Raw genomic sequence first — 13,383 nt, forward strand, 5'->3', positions numbered from 1 at the left:
AGTAACATATTGTTTTGCCTCCATGACACATATATCCTTCTTTTATATTTATAGCAAAAATGCTTTCTTAATAAAATAAGATGCTTTGCCCCTGATAATCAAGTTTTAAACCTAATGTTCTACATTATTATGGCCTTTCATGTCTAAGTCTGCTTTGTGTAGTTTGCAACCTGAATCTTGATGAAATTCTCAGGTATTGACAAGCCTCCAACAAATTAGTTATAGGTTAACATTTCTCATCTTGTAGGCAAGACGTAGTGCTTCGCGGTGGCTCAGATGGTAAAGAATCTTTCGGCAATAACTTCATAGGTAGGACTAATAAGGAATCATCATCTTCACAGGGAAATTATGGAGGGAACTAGAGACTTGCATGCTGTGTTGTCAAGGCAACACTTGCTTGTGGCTTCCCAGCAACAGAATTTGTTCATACGGTTATTGAAACTAACACAAATGTTAGTCTCCTGCCACAAGCCAAGGGTCAGTTTGTGAATGATGTCTCTTTTGAGGACTAATCAATAAATACACTAACTTCCCAGACAGAGACCACAGCAAAAGAAACCCATATGAGACTGACGCATTATCTTCCTTTCCCATTATACGTGAAGCTCTTATGGCAGCACACCTGTCTTTCTTTGTTCAGTTACACTTATTTTTCATCTGTAAAGGTTTTAAATCCCACAGTTAACCTGAAGTGTTCAAGGAGACAAGTCCCAATGAGTTGTTACTTTCAAAAGAAATCAAAGTCTTAAGTTTATAGAGAACAGACACTGGTGGAGAAGGTCAGTAGTAAATAGAGTGGTAGGAAAGAATGTGTAATGAATCTAGGAGGGTGAAAAGAACCAGACATATATCATGGAGAATGACTCTCAATACAAGCATATTAGGAGAGTCTGGCCTGCGGTGAATAAGCTGGCATGAGGCTCCATGATCCTGCTGGTAATTGTAGAGCCCCAGTCTGGACAGAATATGCTCAAACAGCCTCCTAGATCCTAGGCAAAAATACCCTTAAAAAACAAAAAGCAAATTCCACTTTCTAGGTGAAAGGTGCACCTGATGAATTAAATTCTCCTACTGCAAAAAATACAAGAATGGTTTATATGCCAGCATCCTTAAAAGCCTGGAGAATATATCCATTTTAGGACTATCCAAGGATTAGATCCAAATCTTAGTATTTGGTTTAGCTCTTATGTTATAAATCATGCAGAGTTGACTTTTTTCTTATGGATTTGCTGAAAGTACAAGTAACAGTCACAATCATTTAAGTGAGAGGTTTAATTACTCCTAACCATTTTATCATACTAATTAAATTTCCCTAGGAAAGGAATACTACAAGAGTCAGCAAAAATGGGCTCCAGCTGCCAGGAACTTCACTACACAGTCAGTTACTTGCCTTTTACTGCCCTCTTTCTGCCATCTATGTACCCTTAGGGGCGATATTTAGAGAATCCCTCATTGAGCAAATTTAAATATAGACTGTATGTCAGATGATGCTGTTAAATTTATGTCAGTTTTCTTAGATGCGAGAGTAGGCAACCCACTCCAGTGTTCTTGCCTGGAGAATCCCAGCGATGGCAGAGCCTGGTGGGCTGCCGTCTATGAGTTCGCACAGAGTCAGACAGGACTGAAGTGACTTAGCAGCAGCAGCAGCAGTATTATGATTATGTAGGTGAATGTTTTTATTCTTAGATGAGGCATGTAGATTATTTAGGAGTGAAATATTTTGATATGTGCAGCAAACTTTCAACAAAAACATAAATGGAGAGAGGGGAAAAAAAGAGAGAAAAGTGAGGGGCATGGGAGAGACAGGCAAATGCAGCGAAAGTTAACGATGATTTGATCTTAGTGAAGACTGTATGAGTATCAATTGTATAACTCTTTGCATTTTTTTGGACGGGTTGAAAATTTTCAAAATGAATGTTGTGAAAAAAATTATAAAGAGAATATGTAATCCCTGACTTCTGGTGACTAGAAGTTTCTTTGCACTACTTCTATATATTCTTCAGAAATGGAAGACTGATGCTCATAAAGGCCTTTACACCAGGCATCTGGTGATCTAGGCGTTAGTTCAGGCATTATCCCTCTAAAAACTGGAAAGAAAAGGAACAAGAGAGTCAGCTATGGACAGGACTTCAGATAGCAGAGGGAGAGTCTGGGATGGCTGTTCCATTGGCTCACTGGTCTCACTGGTGGATGTGGGAGGTGGTTTTAAGCACAAAGAATTATCTAAAGACATACGGTGCTTAGCAGTTAATATAGTTATCTTTTTTATATTTTGCCACATCATTAATTATAACTTTGGCCTGAGAACATAATCCTGGTGGCTTTGAAACCTCTTGGTTTCAAAGAGCCACTTGTTACACCCCAAAGAGGAAGCGCCATCCTAGCAGGTTCTACTAGGGGAGACAGGTAGTGTGTGTGTGTGTGTTGGGGGGGCGCATACACACATGCGTGCACATTTGCGTGACATTTGAATCAAGTGGAGACTGCGTCAAGGGAGTGGACAAAATCACTGTTTCCTAAACTATAATCCTATTTTTTAAACAAAGATTTTGTGATCAAATAAGTTTAGAAACACTGTGTATTATATTGGTTTTTTTCAGCATCAAAGTACAGTAGTTTATTAAAAACTTTTTAGTATAAGATTTTTCCAACTTATCAGGATACTTATTGAACTTTATGCTATAGGCACCATTATGCAACTAGGAGAGCAATTTAAAACAATCATACAGTAATATTTTCTAAGAAATTCTATTGCTATTCAATGGAAATCTGGAGACAATCATTCTCTCAAAAGCAGGCCTTGTACACGGTACATTATGTAAAGTACAGGGAGGAATGGCCAGTAAGTGTTCTGGGAGCCACTGTGACTCTTCAGTGAAAATGAGGCATTTAAAAATAATGATATTAATCTATGGGAAAGTCTGACTTCAGAAAACACGCTTGTCCACATTTTAAGACACATATTTTAGTAAGATTCTGTTTTAGATATCTTGGTCTCCCTCATATTGCTTTGGACATAACAAGCACTGATGTAGTTTGTTTATTGATTAAAAATTGATTTTATATTTTACAATAGGCAGACAAATTGTACCAATGTTTTTCAAAAGTCAACACCCAGAAGAGGCTATCTGGAATTATTGAAAATACAAATGTTATCATATACCCTGATTAAAATTTTCAAAGTAATTCAAAATCATGTTTACTGGATGAATGAACAAATAAAGCAAACACCAAATATTGATTTAGTATGTTTGTGATAGAACTGTATTAGAGGATGGGGGAAAGAATGTGTATTTCAGTGTGGGGGGGACACAGAAAGAAAGCAGTATCTTTATCCTCCATGGTAGTGGGAAGTCAATATATAATTTCTAAAATATAAAAAAAGTCAACAGAATAGCAGTGTAAATATATTATTTAGGATCATGAAGGTAAGTAACAGAAGAGATTAAAAAGTACAGGAAATGGTTGCCTCTTTCTGTATAATATCTTTTTCATTTAAGTCTCCCTGGGTGCACATTTCAAGGCCTTGGTTTAAATAGATACATTTTTAATTCTGGATCTCTTAGTTTGTCTTTCTTTTTCTACCTTTAGGATATATCCAGATTAAAACTTAAGTGTAAACAGCTTACAATTTAATGGTTTAAAATCTGACTTCATCTCTCTCCATCCTGACAGTTTTCTACAGCTTCTGTATCACTTCCAAGGGCATCATTTATTCTTCCTTTCTCATCTCTCTCTAGTTGTTCAACAAACATTTATTGAATGCCTACCATGTTTCAGTCATGGTTCTAGACTCTGGATAAGTAAGTAGTAGATGACTAAGCCCTCATCAACTCAGTGATTCTTTCTCCAGTGTTAACTTCAATCTGCCTGCTTTGCTTTGTCTCCATTTTTGCATCCCTTCCCTAAAACAGATTCACAGCCATTGAGTCATTGTCCAGGGTGAACATACAGAATTTTGCATCTTTAGGCTATGAACAGAAAATCTTGGCAGTCCTCTTGAGGTCAGGCCCCACAGTCAGTCAGCACACATCCAGTTAACAGTACTGGGAAATGATGCGAAGTATCTGCTCAGCTGCTGATGGTGAGACAGGTGCATCATGCCCTGAACAACATTTGTATATTTCATTCATTCATTTGGCATCTTTTGATTATCTACTGTTTCTAGGAACTGTGAACGTAATACAATGCACTGGACTCACAACTGAATTGTAAAAAACCATTTCAATTAGAAAAATATATTTCGGTCAACTATGTATGTAAGGCAAATAAGTGAACATAATGTGATAAGAGTCTTAATAAAGGTATGGAAGAACTGCAGTGTGACCATGAGGCTAGAAGCAGCCCATTCCACCTGTCAGGAAAGGTCAGAGATGGAATTAAATGAATCTCCAAAGATAAGTAAAGTCTACCAGGAGACCTGTGGGCCAAGAGGAAGAATAGGCAAAGCATGAGGCACATGAAGGGAGCCGGGCTTTCCAGGTGGCAAAATAGGAAAGAACCTGCCTACCAATGCAGGAGACACAGGAGATGCAGATTTGATCCCTGGGTTGGGAAGATTCCCTGGAGAAGGGCTTGGTAACCCATCTAGTATTCTTGCCTGGAGAATCCCATGGACAGAGGAACCTGGCGGGGTACAGTCCATGGGGTCACAAAGAGTTGGACACGACTGAAGCAACTTGGCACGCACACATGAAGGGAGCCTGTCACCTTGGGGCAGCTACAGGCAACAAGTAGGGGCAGAGGGGAGTGGAGGGGAGGGAAGTGAAGAAGGGGCCAGTTGTGAAGAGCCTAAACAGTAGAAGGGTTTTAATCAGTGAAATGGCATACTTTCTAAAAGATGTGGTATAATGTGGGTGGGAGGACTATGGGGGAAACTGGAGAAAGGAAGAAGAGTTGGGGGATTTTGTAATAGTCCAGGTGAGAAAGGATGAGCCCCTGAGAAAGGAAAGCAACTATTGCAGGGGTGCGGGGGGGAGGGGGGTGGTACAGAGAACAAGAGTGAATTTAGAAGCTATTTAGGGGGAGAATTTACAGAACTTGGTATATTTACAAGATGAAGGAGGCAGAGAACCCAAAATGAACCTGGTTCCAGCATAGGAGCTTGACAGAAGGACAAAGAACATGTTTATGAATGAAGAAGAAAATCACTTTAGTTGTGAAGATGTTGAAGTTGCTGAGCTGAGGAAAAGTGGGTTAGAGCTGTCTTAGAGGTACATGCAAGTATGTGAGATGTGAAGGAGAGAAGCCTAGGGAAAAGAGCCACATCCCAGCAGGATAATGGATGCCAATCATCAGAAGAGGATGAAATTTCAGCTTCATGGTGGAGGGGAAGAATATGTTTGGCATCCAGCTTATCCAGCAGAGCCTCTCTTCTTTCTCTTCTTTCTTTCTCTTCTCATCAAAACACCCAGTTTTGATGGTAAGTGGACAACGTAGCCAACCTAACCTGAGGAGGCTTGCTGACCGCAGACTCAGACTCCTCAGGGATGGAGGTTAGGGTTCCCCATCCCCACCCCAGCTGAGCCACCTGGACGAGCCGATGTGCTAGCTGAGAGAAGGGAGTCTGAAGCTGGTAGTAGAGGAGGGAAGCGGTGAGTCTCAGATGTGGTTCTGAGAGCATGTGCAGGGGCAAGGGCTGTAATTTGGCTCACCAACATGCTTGTGAGGTTCTCCAAACAAAGGAACCAAACAGAAACTGGGGTGGGTTAAATCCAAACGTACGTCAAGGCTCTATATTGTCACCCTGCTTATTTAACTTATATGCAGAGCACATTATGTGAAATGCTGGGCTGAGTGAAGCACAAGCTGGAATCAAGATTGCCAGGAGAAATATCAATAACCTCAGATATGCAGATGACACCACACTTATGGCAGAAAGTGAAGAAGAACTAAAGAGCCTCTTGATGAAAGTGAAAGAGGAGAGTGAAAAAGTTGGCTTCAAACTCAACATTCAGAAAATGAAGATCATGGCATCTGGTCCCATCACTTCATGGAAAATAGATGGGGAAACAATGGAAACAGTGAGACTTTATTTTTCTGTGGCTCCAAAATCACTGCAGAGGGACTGTAGCCATGAAATTAAAGGACACTTGTTCCTTGGAAGAAAACTTATGACCAACCTAGACAGCATATTAAAAAGCAGAGACATTACTTTGCCAACAAAGGTCCATCTAGTCAAAGCTATGGTGTTTCCAGTAGTCATGTATGGACGTGAGAGTTGGACTATCAAGAAAGCTGAGTGTGGAAGAATTGATGCTTTTGAACTGTGGTGCTGGAGAAGACTCTTGAGAGTCCCTTGGACTGCAAGGAGATCCAACCAGTCCATCCTAAAGGAAATCAGTCCTGAATATTCATTGGAAGGACTGATGCTGAAGCTGAAACTCCAATACGTTGGCCACCCAATGCGAAGAACTGACTCATTTGAAAAGACCCTGATGTTGGAAAGACTGAAGGCAGGAGGAGAAGGGGATGACAGAGGATGAGATTGCTGGATGGCATCACCGACTCTACGGACATGAGTTTGAGTAAGCTCTGGGAGTTGGTGACGGACAGGGAAGCCTGGTGTGCTGCAGTGCATGGGGTCGCAAAGAGGTGGACACGACTGAACGACTGAACTGAACTGAATTTTAAATGGGGTGAGTTTTCTGTAAGAAGTAAGTGGATCCAAGCCATGTAGTGGGTGTCTACTCACATTCTCACACCAGGGCTGAGACGCTCATTCTACACTGGTCATAGAAGTATTGGCTGCTGCCAGCTTACCTCTGAGTCCTTTTTCTGGAATTGGGTCTCAGCTGAGGAGAGGTGTCTTGTCTAATGTGATGTTCACCAACTTTAAACTAATGACTGGTTGATGATCAGTGACAGGATACAGAGGCCCAGCTCCCTCGTCTCAATTCATGACAGCTATGAAGGACTTTCCCAGCCACAGAGCTCCTGGGACGGGCTCAGGCTTCTGCTCAGCAGGTCAGCTCCTCTTGCAGCTCAGTCCTGCTGCTTTCACTCCTCCGGGATTGTCCCGGAGCCTCTGTCTCAGAGTCAGCGTCCTGGGGAACCTAACCCAAGACATGAAAACTGTTCAGATGGCTAAGTCCTCCCCCTTTATAGGAGACAGCCAGCTGAGAATATCTAAAGGTGATAATGGTTGATACATGGAGATGTAAATGTATTCTCTAGAGTTACACAGATGACCACCAAAGGAGGTAAAAATGAAAATGATGAAAAAGTATTGCTCTTGTAAAGTGACTGGGGATTGATGAGGTGGGAGACTTGCTTTTCCTCCCAAGATTTTCTGAACTACCTGATTTAATATCATTTGCTAACAGTACTTGATTCAAATCCAATTTTAACAAGAAAAAGACTGTTAGAAACCACTAACTATGGAGCAGTAGTGGCATAACATTTGCATTTGGAGACTGTGATTTAGACTTCAGACACCATCTGTGTCTGGCTAATCTGATGTAGGTCATTGTTCTTTCAGAGCTCTAACTTTCTCATCTGATAAGTGGAAATAATAATAATATTAAAACTAAAACCACTCTAGATTATTATATGAATGAATTAATGAAATATAAAACCATTTAGTAAAGCTATAAAGACTCATATGCGAGAATAAAATACATATTAGAGTTACTAGTGATGTATAAGAAAATACAAAACAGCAGTTAATTCTAGCTGTGGATGAAGAAACTAAATGTTAAAGAAGAAGATGTTAAAGCTGATCACTTGAAGCTAACCTGAAGAATAAAGGAGAATTCTGATAAGTAAAGATAGAGGAATGAAAAGGAGGGAGATTTTATTTTATTTTTTAAAGTGATCTATATTCAATTATTTTTATCAAAGTAATCCATAAGTATAATTAAACAACCACAATTCAGAAGGGTTTGTAATCACCTTCACCTTTTTCAAGTCTGTTCAAATATTGTATTTTTCAGTGAGATCTTCCTGATCCTGTTATTTAAAACTGCAACCCTGGCCCCACCCCTGATCCTTCTTACCCTGTTTTATTCTTTTCTCATACCACTCACTAATCTACTTCTTACCATATCAAACTAATTTTTTATGTCTATGAACTATTGTCTCTTTCCCATGACTGGAATGTGAGCTCCGCTAAAAGAGAAATTTTGATCTGTTCTGTTTATATCCCCCAAAGTGCCTAAACTGTGCCTCACTCATTATAGGGACTCAATAAACATTCACTGAATAAATGAAAAATATAAAACAATCTTATCAGCACCACTGCTCCCCAAGCTCTATCCCACACCCCAGAGGCACCTGATTTTTTTTTTTAATTAAGCAGTCTATTATTTTTGAAAATTACAAACATATGTAAAGACAGAAACAATGGTACAGTGAACCCTGTGAACCCAGCATTTACAATTATCACCTTTGGCCAATCTTGTTTCTCTCTATCCTTTTATGTTTTAAGGGTAAGAGGGATTGGCACTAAAGTATTTTAAAAGCAAATCCCAGACATCATGCTATTTTTACCTGAAATACTTTACTATGCTTCTAACTACAAAAGATATTTTAAAATCTAACCTACATGCCATTATTATACCTAACAAAATTAGCAGTTTCTTCTATTATCATTTTATATCCAGGTAATAATCAAACTTTTCTGTTTCAAAACTGAAGAATAGGGGTCCCAAATGAAGTCTCCACATTGAACTCAATTGTTTTGTCTCCTGTGATTTGCTCACTTTCCCCCTACACCATTGATTTATCAGAGAATCTAGGTCAGTCGTCTAGTAGAATGTCCCATATTTTGGACCTGACTGATTGCTTCCTTGTGATGTCCATTTTTTTTTTTTTTCTGTGATGTCCTTTTAACTTGTTCCCTAGAGGTAACTACTTTTAGCAGTTTCTGTTTTTAGTTCTTTTTGTGATTACCTTGATCTCTCTAAGTGTGTTGTTTCTTGATAGAGCTGTCATGACTATATAGGGTGTGAATTTGTTCACTTTCCCTGCCTCCTCCTCTGCCACTTCCCTCCTCCCAACTTAATTTTGTCACGAACCTCTGCTTCCTCCACCAGTCAACACTTAGATTTCAGACAATACCCTTTTTAAAAATTGTTTATTTATTTATTGGCTGTATTGGGTCTTCCTTGCTGCTCGGGCTTTTCTCTAGCTGCGGTGAGCACATTCTCTCTGCTCTTGTTGCGGAGCACAGACTCTAGGGCCCTTGGGCTTCAGTAGTTGTGACTTGAGGGCTCTAGAACTCAGACTCAGTAGTTGAGGCACTCAGGCTTAGTCAGCCCCATGTCCTCTGCACTGGCAGGCAGATTCTTAACCTCTGGACCACTAGGGAAGCCCCAGATAATATCCTTGAGCCTGTGTCTGCTGTTCCTTCAACCAAAAGAGCGTCTCCTGCTGCGGACAGTTGTGCTCAGATGTTCCCCATTATCTGCTCTTCTCCCTTTTCATTTCTCAACCTCTGTCAGTTGCAAATTTAGTTTTAAGTTTTCCAAGTGTAATACTTTAGTCTTCTGTGATTTGTTTGTGTTTATTCTAAAATTTTTAAAAATAATATATGAACATTTATGTTATTGTGGTTTATCGGATTTAGTTCACTGTAGAACCAACAGTTACCCTTTGGTTTCCTCACTTTTTTTCCTCTTTCTTTTTTTTAATATTGAATTTAAAAAAATTTTTATTTTTAATTGAAGGATAATTGCTTTATAGTATTGCATTGGTTTCTACCAAACATCAACATGAAGCAGCCATAGGTTTACCCATGTCCCCTCCCACTTGAACATCCCTCCCACTTCCCTCTCCATCCTACCCCTCTAGGTTGTTACTGAGCCCCAGTTTGAGTTCCCTGAGTCATATGGCAAATTCTCACTGGCGATCTGTTTTACATTGGTTTCTTCTTTTTGAGGTAAATGTTAGAACCCTTGTTTTAAACAAAGGAGAATGTCTTTAGTGTCACATTAAAATTTTTATCCCTTCACCTGTTGTGAAAATCATGCCACGTTTTAACTTGCTTTATATTTGGTCCATGCCAGGAATGATAATTGAAATTGTCATTTGAATTGATCATTCCATCACCATGTGATTCATAAGGGACTATGTTTTTGAACAATGATAGAGGAAAGTACCTAGTCTTTAAAAAATAATTCTCTTTGAGTGAGACGTGAGGCTAGAATGAGCAATTCAAATCCTATAATAGAAGGCCTTGAATACCATTGAATACCATGCCAGGAAGTGTGGACTTTGTAGGTCCTAGGAGGCTCTTGAGGGTTTTTAAGGAGTGCAAGGTATTTGGACTCAAGCCTTCTTGAAAGGATTTTCCCAAAGAGGGTGACCTGCCAGGGTGAGGTCCAGTGTCCCACTGCTTGTCCCAGGAGTGTCACCATGTCAGGGAGCTGTGTGATCAGAGGACCCTCAGGGCATCCAAAGGACCTACAAATGTCTCCATGAGGAAGCCAGCATTTGAACCCCTGAAGTTCATCCCTGGACCTCGGTGAAAGCTCTGATCAATACCCTCATTCTCTTAGACTGCAGATGAATTATTTATTTAGCATTTTGTGGAAACTGATCAATATTTGAATAGATTCCAGTTCCAGTTTTTTACTATAACAAACAACATTTACATGACAATTGTTTTATTTATATTCTCTGCATCCTTGCCTGTTTTTTTTCCCTTGGGAGAAATTTATAATTGCAGAACTGCTGGATAAACCATGTATATTCCTTCTTTTCCTTCCTTCCTTTCCTTTTCTCTTTCTTTCTTCTTTCATTTTTAAATTGATAGGCTATTTCTTAGAGCAGTTTGACATCAGTAGAAAAGGAAGTATAGAGCTCCCATACTCATCTCTGCACCCACACAGCTTCTCCTATTACTGTCTTAACACTGGTGTGGTACCTTTGTGGTTACAATAAATGAAAGAATATTAATACATTATTATTAACTGAAATCCACAGTTTTTATCAGCATCATCACTCTTTATATTGTACAGATCTATGGGTTTTAACAACTGTATGATGTCATATTTTCACCATTAGAGCATCACAGAGAATAGTTCCACTGCCCTAAAAATACCTTAGTTTATACCTAGTTATCCCTTTCTCCTTCCTCCAGTGATGTGTAATTTTTAAGGCTTCCAAGATCTATAGTCAAATTACTGTACAAAATGTTTGTGTTCAAACACTAGCAGTGCATAAGAATCCCTATTTTGGCACATCATCAATAATATTGGTTATTGTTATTTTTGATTGTAGGGAAATTGATATCTCTTTTTTTTAAGACAAATATGAGTAAGATATCATTGTATTAGGAGTCTTGGCTACAATGATAGAGAATTTATACAAGCTGGCTTAAGCTAAATATGAGATTAATGAACATTATTCATCAGGACGTTGACCTCAGGATTGACTTGATTCAGGAACCCAATTGATGTCTGAGAATTGAGCTATCCTCATTGGTTTTCTACTGAACATGACTTTTCCTAAGGAGGGAGATATAGTTGCAGGCAGCTGCTTACATCATTTCAGTCCAAAAGGTCTGGAGGAAAGAGAAATCTTTGTTCTTTTTTATTTAGTTTTACAATAAGCAGAGCTTATTTGATCTCCTTGATGAAAATCTAACTTAAGTTGATTAAAGCAAAACATGTGAATATGTTGGCTCATGTAACTGAAAAGTCTAGAAGAGAGTGTTGCTTTCAGGAACAACGAGATCCAGGGGCTCATACAATGTCATCAGGACTTATTGGTTACTTTTCATCGCAGTCTTTTTTTGGGCTTTATTCTCAGTAAACTTTCTCTGCCTGTTGACAAAATGGTTCCTGGCAGCTCCAGACTTAAATGACTCAGAAGTCTCATGAGTCTCAAAGAGGGTATACAGCTATCCCTTGGTATCCAAGGAGAATTAGTTTCAAGACTCTCTGCAGATTACAAAATTGAGGATGCTCAAGTCCCTTATATAAAATGGTGTAGTACTGGCATACAATTTATATGTTTAAACTCCCCTCTCCCAATTTAGAGAGTAAATCATTTCTAGATTACATACGGTTTCTATTACAATGTAAATGCTATGTAAATAGTTGTCTGCATGCAGGAAATTTAAGTTTCGCTTTTTGGAACATCATGGAATTTTTTTCCCCAAATATATTTAATTCTGTTGGTTGAATCCTTGGGTGTCAAACTCAGTTACTGATGACCAACTGTGCCTCATTTTTGATGTTTGCAGCAAAGTTTCAAAGGAAGACTTTGGTTGATCTGACTCGGATATTTCATTATCCCTAAGCCAATCATGGTGGCAGGGAGGATGAGAAAATCTGATTAGTTAGGACTGAGTCAGGTACCACCCAGGCACAAAGATGGAGGGAGATGTTAGCTCCAGCAACAAAACCAGAAGGACTCACAGGGGAGGAGAAGTGTTTGTAAAAGAGAAACAGCAGGGGAGAGGGGCTGAATAATGCACCAACAAAAGGAGCAGATGTCTATTATAGGTGTCATCAGCCCTCCCAGAACCACAGAGTTGGAATCTGGGACAAAGATGTTTCCTATCAAAAAGGGGGGAGAAGGATCACAGCGCCATTAATCAGCTATACCTCAATACAAAACAGAAAGGTTTTTTTTTTTTTTCTATTTATTTTTATTAGTTGTAGGCTAATTACTTTACATCATTGCAGTGGTTTTTGTCATACATTGAAATGAATTAGCCATGGATTTACATGTATTCCCCATCCCAGTCCTCCCTCTCACCTCCCTCTCCACCCCATCCCTCTAGGTCTTCCCAGTGCACCAGGCCCAAGTACTTGTCTCATGCATCCAACCTGGGCTGGTGATCTGTTTCACCCTAGATATACATGTTTCGATGCTGTTCTCTTGAAACATCCCACCCTCGCCTTCTCCCACAGAGTCCACAAGTCTGTTCTATACATCTGAGTCTCTTTTTCTGTTTTGCATATAGGGTTATCATTACCATCTTTCTAAATTCCATATATATGTGTTAGTATACTGTAATGGTTTTTATCTTTCTGGCTTACTATGCTCTGTATAATGGGCTCCAGTTTCATCCATCTCATTAGAACTGATTCAAATGAATTCTTTTTAATGGCTGAGTAATATTTCATGGTGTATATGTACCACAGCTTCCTCATCCATTGGTCTGCTGATGGGCATCTAGGTTGCTTCCATGTCCTGGCTATTATAAACAGTGCTGCGATGAACATTGGGGTGCACGTGTCTCTTTCAGATCTGGTTTCCTCAGTGTGTATGCCCAGAAGTGGTATTGCTGGGTCATATGGCAGTTCTATTTCCAGCTTTTTAAGGAATCTCCACACTGTTTTCCATAGCGGCTGTACTAGTTTGCATTCCCACCAACAGTGTAAGAGGGTTCCCTTTTCTCCACACCCTCTCCAGCATTTATTGCTTGTA

The 13,383-nt window shown here is 39.5% G+C and overlaps 1 protein-coding gene across 6 annotated transcripts in view; it reads left to right on the forward strand.

Annotated features, from left to right (window-relative positions):
- The window catches only part of ACYP2 (acylphosphatase 2), a 313,536-nt gene that overhangs the window by 107,800 nt on the left and 192,353 nt on the right, over window positions 1–13,383 (forward strand). The gene's annotated exons all lie outside the window — the stretch shown is intronic.

This window comes from Odocoileus virginianus, chromosome 2 (genome assembly GCF_023699985.2).
Source record: "Odocoileus virginianus isolate 20LAN1187 ecotype Illinois chromosome 2, Ovbor_1.2, whole genome shotgun sequence".
NCBI lineage: Eukaryota > Metazoa > Chordata > Mammalia > Artiodactyla > Cervidae > Odocoileus > Odocoileus virginianus.